General features: G+C 51.5%; 1 protein-coding gene and 1 long non-coding RNA gene across 5 annotated transcripts in view; one reads left to right on the top strand and one right to left on the bottom strand.

Annotated features, from left to right (window-relative positions):
• Positions 1–19,225, bottom strand: part of Atx-1 (Ataxin 1) — a 145,528-nt gene that overhangs the window by 25,472 nt on the left and 100,831 nt on the right. Inside the window, exon 1 of one of the 4 annotated variants that reach the window (XM_077687042.1) lies at positions 10,485–10,642. The exons of the other annotated variants lie outside the window; for them this stretch is intronic. The gene's annotated coding sequence lies outside the window, so the exon portion shown is untranslated. Of the gene's footprint in view, positions 1–10,484; positions 10,643–19,225 lie in introns of those variants that run through there. 4 annotated transcript variants of the gene reach the window in all.
• The window catches only part of LOC144155532 (uncharacterized), a 45,054-nt gene continuing 35,230 nt past the window's right edge, over positions 9,402–19,225 (top strand). The window contains exon 1 of the long non-coding RNA XR_013319587.1: positions 9,402–9,874. This is a non-coding gene — a long non-coding RNA (uncharacterized LOC144155532). The remainder of the gene's footprint in view (positions 9,875–19,225) is intronic.

Genomic DNA, 19,225 nt, shown 5'->3' with positions numbered 1-19,225 from the left:
CGGCCCAGCCATCAAACTCTCGTAGGCATGTTCAGCCACGACGCCCCAGAATGACGAATGGCTGCTACGAAAATTCAATCTGCGCTGAGACAGTACGCAAGGAAAAGCACCGTGCTAGCGGCGTAATTCCACCTTAGACCAAACGCCGTGCTGAAGGGACGAGTGCTCGACACGAGCGACCTCACAAAAATCGGCCCATGATCATCGTGGTAACAACGAACAAAGCGATACGAGTGCAGATGTTCATTGGCACTACTGGGGCAGCTCCGTTTCATCTCTTTTACAGGTATAGTAAACCTTATTTGTTGTTCCGTGTTGACACAACAGCCTCCGGGCCCTGTGGACACGAGCGCCAGCATGATGCTTCCAGATGCTCTGCAAGCTCTGCCTCGCCTCCACAATAGCAGGGTGCCTCTGCGAAGCGAGGTGCGCCCCTGCGATGGGCAACTTGATTTGGTAGCTACCGCCATCTCTGAAGTCGCAAATCGGCTGCGTGGAACTTTCAGGGCCCCACAAAAACTGAAGTCCCTGCTTGGTTGTTCTCGGCCAAGGAGGTCAGAACCTTGGTTCTACAAACGTTGGTCAGAACCATCCCCGGCACACCAGCGACAGCCCCGACGCACTCCCCGATAAAGCGCACTGCCGTTCTACAGCGGCTGCACTCCCCGGCCATCGGCGTGTGGGCCACGTGTGACAAACTCCGCCACAAGACGACGTCGAAAGCCCAGGATTTGCGGTTGTCAAGAAAACCATCGCTAGCTGCATCAGGAACTGCTCACCGTGGCACTGCATGTTATTCCTTACTCGCGGCTTGCCCTCCGGGCACCTAGCAAGTATACGGACTCTCAGCCAGCTTAGAAATAATCTTACCCATTCGCGAACGACACTGCAAGGACTTCAAATATCTGACCACCACCAAGAGTAGTTGACTTTTACATTCCCATAAATAACCAGAAAAGTGTAAGGGCGCAAGTCTCCCCGGTAGACTATCCCGGTGGGCCCCAACGTCATGGGTTCGGGCCCACTCCACTCGGGGGGCGTTTTATAATCACGAAAAGTTATGTACTTCCCCTTTGCCTTCCTTGGCGCTCTTGACACTGTTGGCTTTCTTTTCTGTGTTTATTCAACGAGCACCTCATCCCCAATTTTCATTATATATATATACACGCACACGCACACACACACACACACACACACACACACAGTCCGACCAAGGCCTACGGCCGCAATGTCGATTAAACTCTCAACTCTTTCGTTGCTGCCCGGCAGACTGTTCCTTTTCTTAATTTGCTTCTGTAAGCTTTTCCACGCGTTAGTACTTTTGCCTAAGCGACTTTCGTCCGTAAAAGACCGTAGTGCTGTTGAAATAGACAAAACAAACGCCCTACACGGCCATCACATTGCTATTTGTGAATGAAGCCAATGTGCTGAAATGTTGCGCAGGTATGGTTACACGTCACTCCTCCTTTAGGCGTCGTCGGGTTGCTTAATTCCCGGTCCGCACAGCGCATCGAACAAACAGAGGGGGAAGCAACCTGGAGGCGAAAAGTCATCCACCTCAGGCGCCATCCGACGCCTGACAGGCGCGCCCACCGGCCGAGCACGCGCGCTTCCACGCCGGGTAACCTAAGAAGTCGTCCGGTATCGCTGCCACAGGCCTGGCGCATCTCCGCCAGCGGGCTGGGTGCCACAGCGTAATCGTCGCCGGTCATTGTTCTGCCGCAGCAACAAAACACCGCTCTTATCGCTGTTGCTTTCGGAAGCCGCGCACGTTTTTTTGCTGCACCTGCCGCCCGAACGCTCGCTACCTGTCCGCTTTCATAGCAGCACCCACCAGCACTCCCTGTGCGTTTCGACATTTTTTTTTATGCCAATCGATTGAGTGTAGTGTCGCATAACTCCCAGGAAATAAATAAGCTAGCGGCACAAAATCGTTACGGTGAAGGTCACCCAGGATGTACGTATTTGGACGAAAGAAACTAGCTCAGTCGCACAGGCGTGGCGCAATTTACCGCGTGATTACTTGTTTTGCATTTAGTAATTACTTTGCCCAACCATTTCACGGTATAACGACCTTGGCAGTGTGAATGACAAGAATAAATTTGCGCAATGGGCCGAAGTAATGATATAGGTCCACGCAATGTCCCGACGAGACCTTTGAGGAATAACTAAATAATGAAAGAACTATATTTGCCCTATAAAAAGCATCAGATCAAAATGCGAAACAAACAACACTAAAAATGGACCTATACTTCTAGTTAATTACTCGCTCCACCAAATGCAAAAACATTTCGCAATTTTGTTGAATAGTGCTTAAATATTATAGCCCAATTGCCAGCTTGGTCGCTTTCAAGGCCCTTTTAATGATCAGATCGGATATACAAACCCTATGAATAAAAAGAAGCCGTTGTCCGCAAACGATGAGAAGATTGCTACCTAAAATTCAAAATGAGCTTTTAGTCAATAGCATTTTTTAACTCTACAGCCATGGGTATTTTTCCTTCGGAGAATGGCAGGAACCCTCCCTCTATTGCAGGAAGCCTGAAACCACCGTTCAGATTGAGTAACGCCTTCCAGATCGCGTCCCATCTCTCTGGTAAGGTAACTACCTGGTTTCAACTCAGGGCAAAGGCGTTTTTCTTTTTGCCTCGGGTATTAGGAGAAGCAAAAAATTGGTGCCCCCATTCCTCTGACATTGCTGATGAGCAGAGACACTTTCAATGGCTCATTTTAGGACACACGCGTTAAGCTGTTTTACGCGCAAGACCTGCGATGCTGTTTGGGACAGTTACACCATGCACCTTGAAATCGGCTGGGAAAAAATCAATCGAGAGTTTTTCATAGCCCGTATTCGGCTCCTTCTTGAAGCGCAAACTTGGGATATTAAAAAAAAGCCCCTTAAAAGAAAACATTCCCGCTGAAGGTAGTGGTGCGCACTACCTGCTTCATTTAGTAAGCTTACTAGTGCTACATTTACTACCTCTAGTTACTGAGCACCTAGTGGGCGCTGTGAAAAGCAATTGGTTAATAGATGCGACCACCTTTTTTCGAAGAGTGTAGATTGTAGTGTCAGGGACGAGCGGCAGAGCAGCGAGTGTGGCAGTCGTGGGACGAGAAGGGAAGCCGAAGGAGGCGCGGTGCCAGGCGGAATGACGACATGAGGAAATTCTGGGACAAAGAACGCATCCGAACGACGCGGAAGAGGAGGGTCGTTGTTGGGATGAGGTCTTTGTCCTGTAGCGACCGTCCAACGATGAGCGTCATCAAATGGACGACGACGCGTTAGCACACGCCGTTCATTTCGCCACTGCGCTGCTCCACAGAAGTGAGCAGTGCGGTTTTGTTTGCTCGTCTTATCATAGCCCACGATGATATATAGTGATCTGATTTCAGGATTGTTTTGTACTGGCGGAGAAGAAATACAGAAAGCACGCGTCCCCATCACCTTAAAGCACCAACACCGATATTGATCCGGACTACGGCGCGGCGGCGCCTGCCATTTCCCGCATCTGATATCGAAACGCACGACGAGTTGTACAGAGGGTTTTTTCTCTTCCCGTTCCTAAACATCGTTTCGACTTGAGTCGATGCAGCAGGGTACAAACATCAAACGCCCGAGAAACCCTCTGTGGAAGTGGGTCAATAATACACGATTTCGGAAGCCTTTCCGAGCTGTATTTCGGCGCTACAATGGCACGAAAGGGGAAAATAATAGGGAATAATAAAATGCGAAGCATCACGTTCCTACAGCGAATATAATAGACTAATCTTGGCGGGGCAAGGTGTCACCTCCAGCCAGCACCAGACCAATAGAGCGATTATACGGTACCAGGCGTGTACTGGCGATTCGCCCGTTCGCAAGCAGCTTCTCGCCGCCAATCACCGCAGCAGGACAGGAGGTCCGCTGAGGACAGCGCTAAGGTGTGCAGCTGAGAACGCGCCAGTCAAGTTAACGATGTCTGTGAAAAAAAAGAAAACAGCTTGTCCTGGAAAAGCGACAGTTCCGCTCGTGCACCTGTACGACACGCTGACGGCCCTACGGTTTCCTTCTCGCTTCCTTTACTCTTGCAGGTGTGTCCGAGCTCTTTCAATGTATTGTCACTTATCGCTAATTGTTCGCTCGCTATCAAACCCTATCTGGACTCCCTTCTGGTTGCATCTCGAAACATCAAAATGACCACGCAACGGTCCCCAGAAAGACCATGACAACTGCGTGGGCTACCAACACACTTATGAACGGAAGATTGTAAACAGCAACATATTGTGCCCACGAAGCTCTGACGCCAGGAATCGCTACAGATGCTCGCAAGCGGAGGAATAGATAAGAGCTATTCCTCTGCCAACAGGCAAACAGAACATACAGATATTTCTGGGATTTATTCTGCACCAGTAAAAAAATTATGACTGGCACGATGCTCTTTTAGAGAGCACGTATGCCTCAGAAGGAGAATGCCCGTTACGGAAAACCTTGTGAGCCTGGCACCATAATTCTAGTTCCCGTACAACTCTCAGTTATAGACTTCATCGTTCATATCAGTCAAACCTTTGAAGCCACTGTTTAGTATACCGAAATGGCCACCCAAACTAAGATGAAGCGGGGAAATAGCAAGCAGCATCCGACAGCATGCAAAGGAACTGCGACAATTCCAGCATGGCGTTACCGAAGGTCTGCATACTTTCAAAACCGCACGGTGCCATCCATGTGAAGTACCCTGCTTGACAGCGTACACCAGCCTACTTTGTACTTGTGTAACATGGAGCTTCCCCGTAGAAATGGCTTCGTTCAAGCTTTGACTACAACATGACTGAGAATTCAAAAAGGCGAGTAAGTTTAAGGGGAACGGAGAGGGTTGTTATTGGCAACGATGAATGTGCGCACTTACAAAGGAAAGTTGCAACAGCACAAACCGCAGGAAGGTTGGGGGGGACGAACGAGGAGGAGGCCACTTACTCGTTCTGTCCCTACCAACCCTATACACAAGGGCCTGTCAGGTTGACAATGGAGAGTTTTAGCATAGCGGCTTACGGAGGCTCACGCTACGGCAGCGGGTTAGCGGAACCCGACTGGGAAGGTGCAACTTCGTTCCGGTGGGGTGGATAAGTTCCGCGGGCCGGCCTTCGTACTACCCGCGCATTCGCTCTACTGAGGGGAAATTACCTCGCCCTCCCCGCGCGCGCCTGCGCAGTCGGGTTCCGCTAACCCGCCGCCGTAGCGTGAGCCTCCGTAAGCCGCTATGCTAAAACTCTCTAATGAGTTATTCCGCGTAAACGAAGGCGATCCTTCCTCCGCCTTTTCTTTCTTCTCTCCGGAACTCCGCTGCTGTTGCGGACAATCCAGCGGTGAGAAGACAGTGCGGGCACGGATCAGGCCCAATAAATACTATCGCATTCCGAATTGTGGGCCTTTCTCGGCACACTGTGGGCCCTGAAGGCTGGACCACGGCCGCTGGATGAAAGGCGCACTGACGTGCGCTCTCATCCACCGGCCGTGGCTGGACGGCCTGCACCCAGCAATGCGTGCAGCAGATGCTCCCTTCATAGCCATGGACCAAGTTCCGGAAGCCACGCGAGAAAAGAAGCCAGCTGCGCCCTTGGGCTGCCCAAAAGTCCAACTGCAATGCAGTTCGCGGACATGGTGAAGTGTGGAGAGGCGTGGCAACGGAGAGAATTTTTCCGCTCCATCTTGCGCACGCACCATGCGGTTACGAAAACTATCAAAAACATGAGTGCTGGCCCTGCAGATGCTGCCGCATTCGAAAGGTCGAACGCCACGTGGCGAGTTTTGTTGCTCGGTCAGCTAGCAGAAGGCATGTCGCCTCATTTCATTCGGGCGCTACCTGACCTATAAGCGTACGTGTAACGTACACACCTACCCCCCAAACCAATCGAGCCGCAACCAATGATACCGCTACCTAACACGCGAGTCTGTCAGCGATATCTTCCCGCCCAGTTCGCCGACATCGGATCACGCAAGGACGACACAGTACCGCGACATCCTGTTTTCGAAAGGGCGTTTAATTCGATCGACCTGACTGTCGTGCAGTCTGCAGGACTGCGGACATTCAGTCGCCAACGGACCGTAGCTGTGCATGCACAGAAAGCTCGGAAGCGGCTCGGCGCATGCGCAGTGGCGGCCGGCGAACCTCTACCGGGCGCAGTACAAATTTCTACTTGGCTCTGCAACAGCTGCTCCGCAAGTACTTGCATGAGCAGAATTTGTTTTCCGTGGCTTGCGGCGGAAAATAATGAAAAATAACGGTACAACCTCTCTTTTTTATTATTTTTTTCCCTGTGGCGTGTAACACCCCCCGAAATATATTTCTGGCTGCTACGCCACTGCACGACATCGATGGAACGCTTGCCAAGGTACACACTAAACTTTCTTACTCCATTTTTTGGACAAAAAGGCCTAAAAATCTTGTTCCATGGCGCACACCTTCAAAAGGTATTTTGACTGAAAAATGCTGCAAGGATGAAAAAAGGGTGTTTGTAACGCCCTAAAATGGTGTAAGGTTGCTTAACACTCTAAAATAAGGGTGTGTGCAGCGCACTACGCGTGACAATGTGGATCGGCCGAGCGCGCAGCATGACATACAGACACATCACGGATTACGGACACATGACATACAGCATGCAGATTTGCAAAGCTTTTTAATCGTGAGGTAGTTATTATGTTCAATACGCCATAGAATCTTATTAAATACCAAACACCTATTTCACATCATTTAAACACTCACCGAGAAGGGTGTTCCCTATTTCAAACCCTTTTTTCCCACAAGGGTTTTACGCGACAAATTATGGTGTTGGAAACTAAGAAAAAGGGTGTAAGAAAAGACCGTCAACTAAGACCTCCAACTTCGGGGGTATTTTACGCCCGTTTACACGAGTGCACTGAACATTTTCCACAAAACGGGAGGATGTTTCGTACCTCACGACGTTTAAAACAATATGAATTGGCATAATTTACAACCAGTGAAGCTGTTTAAGCTTCAGCTAGGTCCGGTGGCGTTAGCAAAAGAAGACCAAGAAAAACAACTGCGCCGCCTGTAAAGGGTGCACCACCGCAGATAGGGTATGAAGCTGGATTTCGAGCCTGGTTCGAGTGTGAGCGCAAGTGGCGCATGCGTGTCCGCATCTCTTACCATGCGAATTAACAATACAGAGATAGAAACTGTGCCGTCTTTCAAAACTCTAGGTGTTTATTTCACAGAGCACATGTCATGGGATAAGCACGTCAACTATATAGTGGGGAAATTATCTGGTGTTACCGGTTGTCTGCGACAACACTGCCTTTATTTTCCTGTTTCAGTCAATGTTATTTTTTATAATTGTCTGTTTTCGTCATTGTTGAGTTACGGTGCGCTGGTATGAGGAACAACCACGCTTGAAAACTTAGACTGCTCGTGGTACAAAAGCGGATGGTACGTATAATGAGTAAAGTACACTACTTGTCCCATACAAGCTCTCTGTTTCAAGAACATAGAATTATTAATGTAAAGTCTCTCTACAGATACAAATTATTCCGGTATTACAAATCACAAATAATAAAAAACACCAACCTACTGGCAACACTTGCACAACTTCGAAAAACCGTAAACACATATAACATCCGTCGTCCCGAGCAATGGAAAGTGAATACATGCCGCACCAACTACGGAAAATAAATGCTTAAATTTTGTTTACCATCTTTGCTTAACGAATTTTACCTTGTACAAAATGTCGACATTTTTTCTGTTTCGTTCAAGGATTTGCGGAACATGTTCTTTTGATTGCGTTGTTTTGTAGAATTCTGCTGTTCCTCTTTTTCTGTATTTTGTTTATTTTCACATTTTGAGTGTTTTTGTGCTTCCGTGCTGCCGGTTTTTTCTGTTTATACTTTAGCCCTTCTTTTAAGAGTAAAACCTACGTAATCATGGGTTACTTAAAGAATGCCTAGTATTTACCTGGTTATAAACATGTATTGTGTAGTTCTTTATGGTCTGTAACTCTTATGATTTCCTTTTTTTGTAGTGACCGTGTTCTGTCACTGCTCTACTTCTGAGAGTTCGATGTTGTGAGAAGAAAAATAATGTACCTCGCCAAAGATGTACGTGCCCTTTGTAGCACTCACTGTATGCCATGTAGGGGGCATGGACCCCGTCAAGCCACTATATGGCTTTTTGTCCATGCCCCCAAACATCACTGATGTTGAAATAAAATGAATTGAATATGAATATGCCATTTTAAAGGTACTGGTCTTTTTGGGATCGAATAAAACACAAAAAAATTGTCGCAGCTTGCACTAGTGGTGCGTATAAGGCTGGAGAAACCGCGGAGCTGGGGGTCGACCTAGCTTGTTTCCCCCTTGGATCCGCTGTCGGTGTGGGGGACACACTGGAGCAGCCTTGTAAAATCCGACTAGAACTGGCCTTAGTTTAGTGTGTATATAATAGTCTCTTCATTTCTAAAAGTTCAAACTGACGTTTCACGTGCGAAAGCTAAACTTGAGCCATGGAAACGAGTGATCATTGCAAATGACCATTTTTTTTTTGCTTTTGAACATTTCTTACGGGGGGGAGGAGGGTATGTCTTGTATTTCGCAGTGCAAATGTACATGCATGCATGGCCTTAATCAGTCAACACCTGAACACCTTTTCCACACCCTTTCAACACCCCACCAAAAACCAAGGTGGTCAACATTCTTTTTTCAACGAATAAGGGTGTTGAGTTTCTTGAAAAAAGGTGTAATTCCATCCCAACACCCTTTTTCCACTTATTCTACAACCTTTCTTGGCCAAAAAGGTATAAAAAAGTTTAGTGTGTAGAGACAGGTCTGCAGCGCTGACATCGGACACAGGGTTCTCTAGATGGGGATGCGCAGGTTATGGCACCTAAGATCTTATTCTAATCAATCCGTACGGAAGCGGCCTTCGAAAGTATATCCAATCCATTTCTAGGCACCTTCAAAATTCCCCTACTTCATTTTGATACCAGCATGTGACATTACCCCTATAAAATGACTGATATCGAACCACTCGATGGGAACACAAAAATCCCAATTCCCTTTTCAGTAGCTTCTCGCCAGAAAATCTGGCCTCTACGTCCCCTGTGAAGTTTGTCCCTCCTCCCAAATCGCTCCACAATAATCGGAAGTGTCTAAATTAGCATGTTTTCAATTGATTTGTTGGTCACTGAAATTCTCGAAGGCAAATTTTCTATTAAAATTCCAAAGCAACTTCATCCGGCTTGCGAAACTGACTCCCATCGCAATGGGTCACCGACGCTGCCTCAGGGGGCTCAAATGCATTTTACGCCGATTTCGACGGCCCTCGCTTCTTCCCGGCCGATGAAAAACATAGCAATCCCAGACAAGGCGCATTCAGCTGCCACTGTGTCTCGCAGCAGCGCAGAACACTCGCACTGACAGCGCACGGCAACACTTCTCCTTATCAACACTCCAGGTTGCTGCTCTTGAGAGTTGGTTGATTGATACGCTTCGCTTTCTTTCCGGTCACAGAGGAACCCTCGGTCGTAGCGCGTGCTTCCTACTCGCACACTCGGGAAGGCGTGGGTGAGTTCCCCAAGCGCGTAACAGTGCGGGGCCGATCAGCACCGAGGCCAAGACGAGGTTGCGGCGCGGCCCAAGCGCTCACGAGCGGAAGCGCGCGGCGCCAACAAGCAAAAGAGAGCAGCAGCCACAGTAAACGACACACGCCAAAACAAGACACGTAAGAAATTGCAGGGGCGCGGGGCAAGCCAGACTTACCCTCGTCGGGGGAATGCACAGAGACCGTGTTGGCGCTACGAGTACCGGTTTTGCACAACGCGTCCAGAAGTCGGCACGTCGAAAGCTGAGGCGCCTCGGCAGCCTCCCCACTTTCTCTCCTCCTACTTGGTAGCGTACCCCTTTTTTCTACTCGCGCGATCATTGAGTAACGCTTGTGGAGAACAACGCGAGATGATAGTGTAGCACTCTGCACTGGCCGTGGCACGCGGCATCGTGGATAACGACGTGCAGAGGCCGCGTAACGTTGTTCGGCCGCTGCAGCCCCAGACCAAGTGACAGCGTGCGGACAAGTACGCTGCGCGAGCAATCGTGGCGACAATGCCGGTTTCAATCAGTGGATCGCCCGAAATGCACGCTGATCGTCACACGCAGCGGTGGAGGCAGCACGACTTCTGGGCAACGCGTGCGCACGGCGAATATGCGTTGCATTAGTCAGTGCTGAAGTGGAGTGCACTGCAAACAAGTTGGCGCCATCGGGCGAGGACCTGTTGCGCATTACTTGGGACGCATTGGACGGCCTGCTAGTAACGCGTTCCGTCAGCTTAGCGAGCGGTTAGAGACTGCAGTCAGGCGCCAATGTGGTGCGAGATGGGCCGTTATTTCTGGCTCGCCGCGCGGTGACGTCATCTGAAAGTGCTTTCGCTCGCGCCGGTTAAAGAAAGGAGCAGGGCTGCTGACGCGGCCCTTGCGCGGGGGCCCGCTCAAGAAGCACGCTTACCTGGCTGGTCGGGCGAAGAGCCGCGGCGCAGGGCTTTATCCAGCGAAGCGCCGGCCGCCGACTCGTCAGCATGTGTGCGCTTCACCGGTGAGGCCCCAGCGCAGGCATCGCAGCCAGCGCCGCTACCGGTCGCGCGAGAGACTAGCAGAGGCGGCGCCAGCGCCCCCACGTGCCGCCAAGGTCACGGGAGAGGGCGGCGCGTCCCGGGCAGCCCCCTCGCCCCGGCGGCGGCTGACCGCACGCTCCCGCGACCAACGTTCGTTGACACCCCTTGGCCTTTTTCTTTCCCCTCGCGTGCAGCAGCAGGCACGTGAGCGTGCGTGCGTGTCGCCGCCGCCGCGCCGCTCGCGTTTGCACGCCGAGTCTTGCTGCTGCCGCCGCCGCCGGGCTCCCGCTGCGCGTATCGGCCGCCGGCCAACCCACTCCCTCCCTGCTGCCGGGGGATGCTGCTTCCTCGCTCCGGGCCGGCTCCTCTCCGCGGGCCGCCCCTTGGCGAAGACGGGGATCGAAGCTTCGTCCGTTCATGCGCTTGCGGGGCAACAGTTGAGGCCCCGACTAGCAGCCATTTACGCCCGCGCTGGTTAACGAATGCGCGGATTTCTCCCTTTACAATCAAGACGTTAACAATACGGGACCTTAGAGCACTTGCTAACACCCATAGCGAGGTTTTACTTTTCCTGCATAATAATTCTGACCTATTTTTGTGCAAATTAGTTGAAATTGCATTTCTTTACCACCAACAAATGCACACTTCTGAATATACCCACGGGTTTGCTTCACCACAACGCTCCTGAGTGACCGCTAATTACGATGAAATGGGCAAAGTAGGCCAACGTATATTTTTTCCCGAAAAATCTAGCGCGTTCAATGACATTACGCAATGCAAGGATGGCGTTTTTCTCTGCGTGGTGCACGCCGTAGATCACGTTTTTGAGTCAAACCTCATGTCAGGCGTCGCTATTCGTCATAGGCGACCGGTAGTTCACATGCGTTGCGGCAAAGCAGACCCACGGATAAATCGTCATAGTGCATCGCGAGGATAGAGGTTTGTGCTAAATGAAATATAATTGTTTCAAGTGCACTTAATATGCGTGACACTTGAAATCGGTTTATAGCACAGCGTGCTCAGTTCATTAACACACGCACGTACACGCACGCACAGTGATACGTGCAAGTATGTATGTAGTGTTTTGTTTTTGCTTGTTATAGCATTTAAGCCTTTTACAGGAAGGATGTTTCGTGCAAGTATGTATGTAGTGTTTTGTTTTTGCTTGTTATAGCATTTAAGCCTTTTACAGGAAGGAGGTTTCGTGCTTCACACCCTGAAAAACTCCCCACAGTCCCGGCGGTCCGCATTTCCACACACACCCGCGTGGTGACTCGTTACGACCTACAGAGCACAGTTGGCGCGTAGGAAGACAAGTATACAATGTCGCTCCAAAACAATATGTGCCTAATTTTGACATTGCCCGGTGCGAGGGCATTGTTTGTGACAATGCCCAAAGGGCCGTTATTAGGCAGTTCTAGCATATCGTTACGGTGTTTGCGTTACCGGTTACCGTGTTACCATAAGCCGCTGGCGACGGTGAAGCCTGTGCCGGTAAGTTACCGTTCGCGGTAACTCCAGCTCGCGCTGTGCACTCACACGGTAAACGGCAACGCAAACACGGTGCCGATATGCTAAAACCGCCTATTGTGTTTTGCATTTCCAGACCAAATCGGGGGTCTTACGCGTCGAAGCCACACATGGCTATGAGAGGTGCCCGTGTTTGGGAGCCATGGTTAATTCAGAGCGAGCCGTGCACACCAAGCGCGCCGAATTCTTGAACACGCTAGTGTTGTTGTTTCCCGCCTCCCAGAGAAAAACCGACGCTCGGCAGCCCGCCTTAGCAACTGAGCCGCTGCAACAGGTCTTTTTCTCTGTTGGTCGCAGTGACGTGCTATTCGGGTGCGTTATGCTGAATTCTAAATGCAGGACACATTTTTTAAGTGTCAGTCATGACAATCGTCCAGTGCACATCACGTATGGTGCACCGTTGCTGAACATCTCAGGAGCTAAAAAAGAGCTCCGAAATAAATCAGTTGTTAGTCCAGCGGCGTGTTTGTGCTCCTTCCTCTCGTGTCCTGCGTCTTTTTCGCTGGCTCTTTTTGCACAGTATGAACCAACTTGCCCAGCATTTTGCACTCTTTAGCTAAAAGCGTGTCATGTTTAATATCAGAACCTATACGGAGCGGGTACTCCGCGCTAGGAGAACGGGTTTTTCACCCTCGCCAGAATAGAGTCAAGAGGCGGTTGTCTGCACCTAGCAATTTGTATAAAAACGGCGAGACTTCGAAGTGAGGCTTCGGCTGAGCAACCAATATAGGTCTAGACGCACATTGCAAGTCAATGTTGTGTCTTCACGTTTGTATATCTTCCTGTTCGCGTTTCATGTTAACCGTTAATATTTCTGTGTGCGCACTTAATTTGTCCATGACTCTTTACTGCACAGTCGTGGACAAATTAAATGCTCGCACAGGAATATGAACCAGAACGCGCGCAAAAAAAAACGATAGTTCTGTGGAGGTTCAATAATGGCGCGTAACTGGTATATTTGGAAAGCCGCATTTCCCAACTTTGTAATTAAACCACGCGTCACCGTGACTTGCATGACAAGAAATGACGCTATTTGCGTGTTCTGGTTCGTGTTTCATGTGTCCATGAGTGTGCATCGGTTGCCATTCTTTCCTCGCCACCGGATGGAACAAGGCCCGCCTCCCGAGCACCCACAGGCAGTCGGGGCTGCGGCGGCGGAGGGAGGGCGCGCGCGCGCAAATGTGGGCACGTGCAGCCGGGGGCACGTGTGCGGGCCCCCAGCTGGGCCCGGGTCGCGGCCCATTCATGCCGGCCAGCGCGCATTGATCGGCACGTGACCTTGAGGAGTGCCAGAAGCGATTCGATCGGGGACACGCGTAACAGGCGCCGCCCGCACACCGGGCCCCGATCAATGCCACCCCGCCAGCAGCGCACCCCCGGTGCCGCGAGGAGGAGGCCCCTCTTCTCGAGCTCCCACACCCAGCCGTCCACTCTTGGGCACTTCCGCGGTCGTCTGCAGCCTCGTCAGCTGCGAAGGCTTGGAAGCGGTAGCCCGCTGCATGCTTCCGCAGCCTCGGGCACCTAAGCGCATGATGCGGCAGTGCTGAACACCGCATCCCGTTGAGTCGCGAAGGCATGTGTGTGGGCAGGTACATGTTGACGTCGCTGCGAATGGAAACCGGGGAATCGGCCATGAGCCTCCGTCATCGTCACGAGCCAATCCCCCTGAGTGGGTACGTGATAATCGTGGGCTGGTAATAACTTTATTTTGCCCAAAACTGGGTGTAAGGAGGAAGGGGACGTGGAAGTCTTCCGGGATTCCTCCCCCTCAGATGGCGGCCTGCAGTCCTGGGGCGCGAGCGGCATCTTCGGCCAGCTGGGCCACCTTGGTCTGTGTTTCCGGACCGGAACTAAGCAAAATGGCCCCCCACTGATCCGCACTGGTAATGCGAATATCTTGACGTCGCAACCAAATGGAAATTGCGGATTGGCGTCGTCACTGGCAAATCCACCCGAGTGGGTTGTGTTGTTAATCCTACATTCATTAACGTTTAGCCCTGGCGTGTCAAGCACCGCCAAGCTGGTTGTACCTCAAGCTGCGCGTACCGGTTGACGACGTGAACCATCAAAGCCCAACGTTGGGGCTACCGTCGCCTCGTCGCATACCCAATGGGGACGTCAGGTCGGCACATACCCCAGTTTGCAGCCCCATCACGCGTCGCGGCCAATTGGACATCAGGCCGGCGCACCGACGTTCTATTCCAATGGTGATTTTGATGCCAGGTACACGCAGCCACTTCAATGTCAGGTTGTGGTCACGAGGACCTGGGGACGCCGCTTCTGTCGACAACGGAGCCCGTGTGGTGCTCACGCATTAAAAGGGGGTCGCAGAAGCAGTAGCAGGGAGCGAATCGGCGATTCGCACGCGTCTCCTCCCTCGGCCGGCAGCAGCCCGAGCGAGACACGAACGCGGCGCAGGATAACGGTGCTCGCACTTCCCGGAGGCGCGCATCCGGCCGCACTTTCCATCCCCTAGAGTCAGGCTTCGCCGGCGAGCCCGTAATCGCGCGCCGCTCGAGTCACCTTACTTCCAACGGTCAACAACGCCCGCGGCGACGGGGGGCGAATGTATTTTCGCGCTCTTCAAGAGGCTCGCCTTTCGCTTCTGTCGCCAGCTTGAGCAGCGGCGTGTCAGGTTGCGACCGCTAAAAATGCATTGTGGTTGCTGCCATGCGAGCCGTGCTCGCGTCGGATACACTGCAGGCACACATCGCAGGCGTTTGCCTACAGCGCGTCATGCACGCCGCAACTCTTTCGCGCAGCTTGCCGGCAAGGGAGCGACTCCATTCTCTCAGTTGGCACCCACGGATTGCCAGGAAACGCTGGTAGACCCAGGGAACGGCCAACACGCCGGGGGGGGGGGGGGGGGGGTGAGCCCGCTGCTCGTGTAGTCGCAGGAAAACAACTTGCCAAGTGGCAGCAGCTAGCTTTGCTTTTCCTCATTCGGTTAGCTGTCACGAGGATCATAAATTGCCCAGAGTTAGCAGAGGGACAGTGACTGCGTCTGTGAGCTGAGGGGGAGAGAAAAATTCATAGGTAATTCTCTTGGCGAGGCATTGGTGAGAACGTGGGCCCGTATTCGTATTGACGGGTGGGTTCACAACACACTCGCCGACACGAGTACACGCCGTTTCTCCGATAGACGCTCTCCATTTTGCTGGGTGAAGGCTCGCGCGTAGGGAGAGCCTGGTCGCATCCTTCCTCGATGGGTTCATCCCGCCACGCTGAGTGGGATTCGGCTCTCCGGGGTTATTACTAGCGAGGAGCGGGTTATAGGCACGATGCGTGACGCGCGGACGCTACTTCGCCGGTCGCTTGGCACGATTTTAAAAAGAAATCGGCACCAAATATGGAAGTGTCCCTCGGCCGGCCTGCGTCACCGATTTATAACACGCGGATGTCTGGTACTGGCAGTGTGGCAGGGGATGTTGCCATTGGAAAGTTGCAGAAAAGGGTCCTTTGCCTCTTTATTCTTTTCCACTTTCGCCTACGCACGTAGGCGAGGGGATTGTGGGCGACGCTATGGCCAGATTAAAGAGGCAAAGGGCGTCCAGCAGTGTCCCTAGTGACCACTTGATTGATTGATTGATTGATTGATTGATTGATTGATTGATTGATTGATTGATTGATTGATTGATTGATTGATTGATTGATTGATTGATTGATTGATTGATTGAACACCTTGTTGGCCGCATTGCGACACAGTATGATCTCCACTTGGCATTCGCAAGGGCAGGTTACCCTGAGTGGAAAGAGGGTGAGAGCCCAAGTTGTGACCAAAAATGCGTCTTTCTAGCACGCGCAGTTGCGTCGCCACTTCCGTCAGCGGGCACGCGGAACACAAACGCGCTCAAGGCCAAATGACTGGCTTGTGAGCATGTTGTATATGGGCTTTTTGTAAATGCCCCGTAATAACAACGGATGTTTCAGCGCCGTATTCAATAAATGAAATTGGAGGAAGACTACGTTAAGTGCGCTGCGACTGAGTGGTTTGTTAAAAAATATGCAAAGGATACCTGTTCAGGGGACGTAATTTATGAGATTCACCTTCAAGCACAGTTATTTTAGGAGATATGCTTCAGAAGATTTAGATGCGTGCATCAGAAAGAGAAAATGTAGTTTTCTGTGGTGGTCATTATTAGTTTAATGGCGCAAGGTCAGCAAAGGGAAAAGAAAGAGCCAAAGAATAAAAATTTATTTTTCTGGCCTACCCCCTTCGAGAGTACGTCCTCGGAGTGTTATATTTGCGAACGGCCATAGGTTTTCGCCTGAAGTCCGAACTTATAGTTGACAGAGCAAACAAACAAACAAACAAACACACACACACACACATATATATATATATATATATATATATATATATATATATATATATATATATATATATATATATATATATATATATATATATATATATATATATATATATATATATATATATATATATATATGTATATATATATATATATATATATATATATATATATATATATATATAGAGAGAGAGAGAGAGAGAGAGAGAGAGAGAGAGAGAGAGACTGAAGTAGGAAAGCCATGATAGGCTTCGCCAAGGAGGGACCGTAACCAAGATTCATCCACATTCAAGTTATACTCCGCAGTTGTTTATAAATGTCATTGCACGCCACTGTGCTCGTAAATACGGAGCTGTCGTTAACTAACACGCTAGCCCATATCGCACACTGTGGCTAACTACAATGAACACCTGTTAGGACAAAATCTGTAAAAAGGGAATTCACAGTGAAAAAGTAATTCGCAAATCCTCTCGCTTGCAACACAGAAGGCAAAAAAAAAAAAAAGTTCGCTTGAGCAGAAATTCTAAATATACAGATATTTCTGATACCTTAGAGTTCGTATTAGCATGAGTGTAACACTTGAGCTGGCCTCTAGTGTTGCGCCGTGCACGCAACGACGTGCCTCGCGCTCACATGTCACTGCGAGGGCTCCACAAATCTGGCTCCGATGGCGTATGAGAGTGCCGTTGCGACAGCGCGCTCACCGGTAGGCAAAAATCGGAGCCGAGATGCCACCAACAGTGCCTCGCTTCCCGGGCTGGACTCGATCGATATCGGAGGAAAATTTGTGGGGAAAATGGGTTTGCGGCCGCTTCTGACGTACGTGCTGACAGGCCGCTTCTGCCAACACCGACTTGATAGAAGGACCTGCGCAGTTTACGACAAGCTTCGCGCCAGTAGTCAGATTTCGCGCTTCCGTTGGTTGCCATCCAAGGTGGTAACAGCGACAGCGAACAACGGGACGCGCTGGAACTGGCTTCGCGCGTGATGTCTGGAGAGAAGGCAGCGCCTGTTCCCTTCCTGGACGGCGTTATTCCTGTATACGCTGAACCCCGGGGCTACGTCTGCTCCGCTGCACCGGCGCCACACCGGCGCAGTTCAACCACGGCCCGAGTCGGGATCAGCGTGGAGCAAAAAAAACAGGCCGCTAATCCGGTCGGAGAACGACGTAGCGGAGCTTATCTGGCGCTGCTAGAGGACAGGCAGCAGCGGCGCGCTTTCCATTTCGTTGCTGCCGCTCCCTCGCCATCCGTTGACCTTTCCTGGCGTTCTCAGCGCCGCTCCGCATCCTTGTCAAGGCCGCTCTCGGCGGTCGATAAGCGTGCTGACGTCACCACACGCTACTCCAAGAAATCGCACCTTCCCCGCTCCTTCTCTCGGCTTCAGCGCCTTCACGGAGCGCTTCGATGCCCCTCGCGGGGCGACCACATTGGACGAGGCGGAAACAATGCGCACGAGTTGGACGCTGCACGCCGGTGTATAACGGTATACGGCAAGGCAACGGCGCTATGGAGCTAGGGCTGTCCTCTGGCCTCGACGCGGTGTGCCCCGTGCACGAATCCTTCTGCCACGGAGGCCCTTCCGCACTGGCTGTAATAAGTGCCGCTAAGCCTTGTGCACCACTTGGCTGAGACTGGGACGATCACCGGAGAAATCTAATCGTATCAACGGTTACAGCGATGCGCAACAGTGCGGCTGCAGCGCAATGCATGAACAAAAAGGGACATTTCAATTGTTGGCACTGGGTGACATGCATCGGTAGCGGCAGCAAGCGAGGGGGCCAAACGGGGGGGGGGGGGGGCATTGCAGGTTGCAGGCACTGCGGAGGGCCACAGCGGAAAGCTTTCGCTGATCCAGGAAGAAGGAATTTAAAAAAAATAAGCATACTCCAAGACCTCTCAGTCACAGTGAAAAATATGCGAATGGCTGCTCGCAACAGTATTTGCGCGCTTCATTGCTTGGCGGGCTTTGACCTGAAATGTACGCATTTGGCACCAAGCAAGCATTTCTACGCACACGGGCGTATACGTGAGCGAATGGAAGGGACGACGGAGAATGCGCGGGGTGACCCCGTGCAGAACGGTATTTCGCGGTCCGGCGTGAACGGCAAGCTCGCGAGCTAGTGCACATCTGGAACTCTGTAACAGCAGCAGCGCGGAATAGACTCTGGGGTGCAAAGATTTCTCCTCGGGAGACGTCAAGAAAGGGCGAAAATTCCAGCAACCTCCAATCGTCCCTTTGCTTACTAGCTGACGAGGTGAGCGGAACCTGTGGCGTCCACGTTCATGTACAGAAAAAAACGCACGGCCATCACAATGGGCGTCCGCATGAGTGCTACACTTCGAACGGCTCGTGATGCGGGGTGGAAATGCTGTCCTCTCGAAATGCCGTTTACGACGACGTCGAGCGATACAGCATGATCGGAGATTGTGATATCGGTGACCCCAGAGGCTGCGAAAGGCGTGCACAGTCAGCTACGGACACCGCCGTGAGCACGGGAAGCGTCCAGGACCTGAGGCCTGTATTGCGTGCTTCACCGAGCGATGCCGTAGCATCCAGCACCCGCCAACCCCGCCAAGCGCACGGAGCTTTGTAAGCGCGGAGAAGGGGGCTTTGGCCGGCTCGTCGCGGAGTTGGCGTCATCGGCGATTCGCGGTTCGCTCCGGCGGGAGGGCCTCCAGGGCGGCTTCCCTGCGCTCTGCTGCCGCCCTTGGGGACGTCGGCGGACTCATTCAGAGCGCGCGAACGCAGGTAGCACGCGCCATGCACTTCCTGCGCTGCCAGCATGACTC

This window comes from Haemaphysalis longicornis, unplaced genomic scaffold (genome assembly GCF_048455015.1).
Source record: "Haemaphysalis longicornis isolate Haplotype H1 unplaced genomic scaffold, Haemaphysalis longicornis Haplotype H1 scaffold_1, whole genome shotgun sequence".
Classification (NCBI taxonomy): domain Eukaryota; kingdom Metazoa; phylum Arthropoda; class Arachnida; order Ixodida; family Ixodidae; genus Haemaphysalis; species Haemaphysalis longicornis.
Note: the sequence above shows the minus strand (reverse complement) of the source record. Positions and strands in the feature narration are given on the sequence as shown.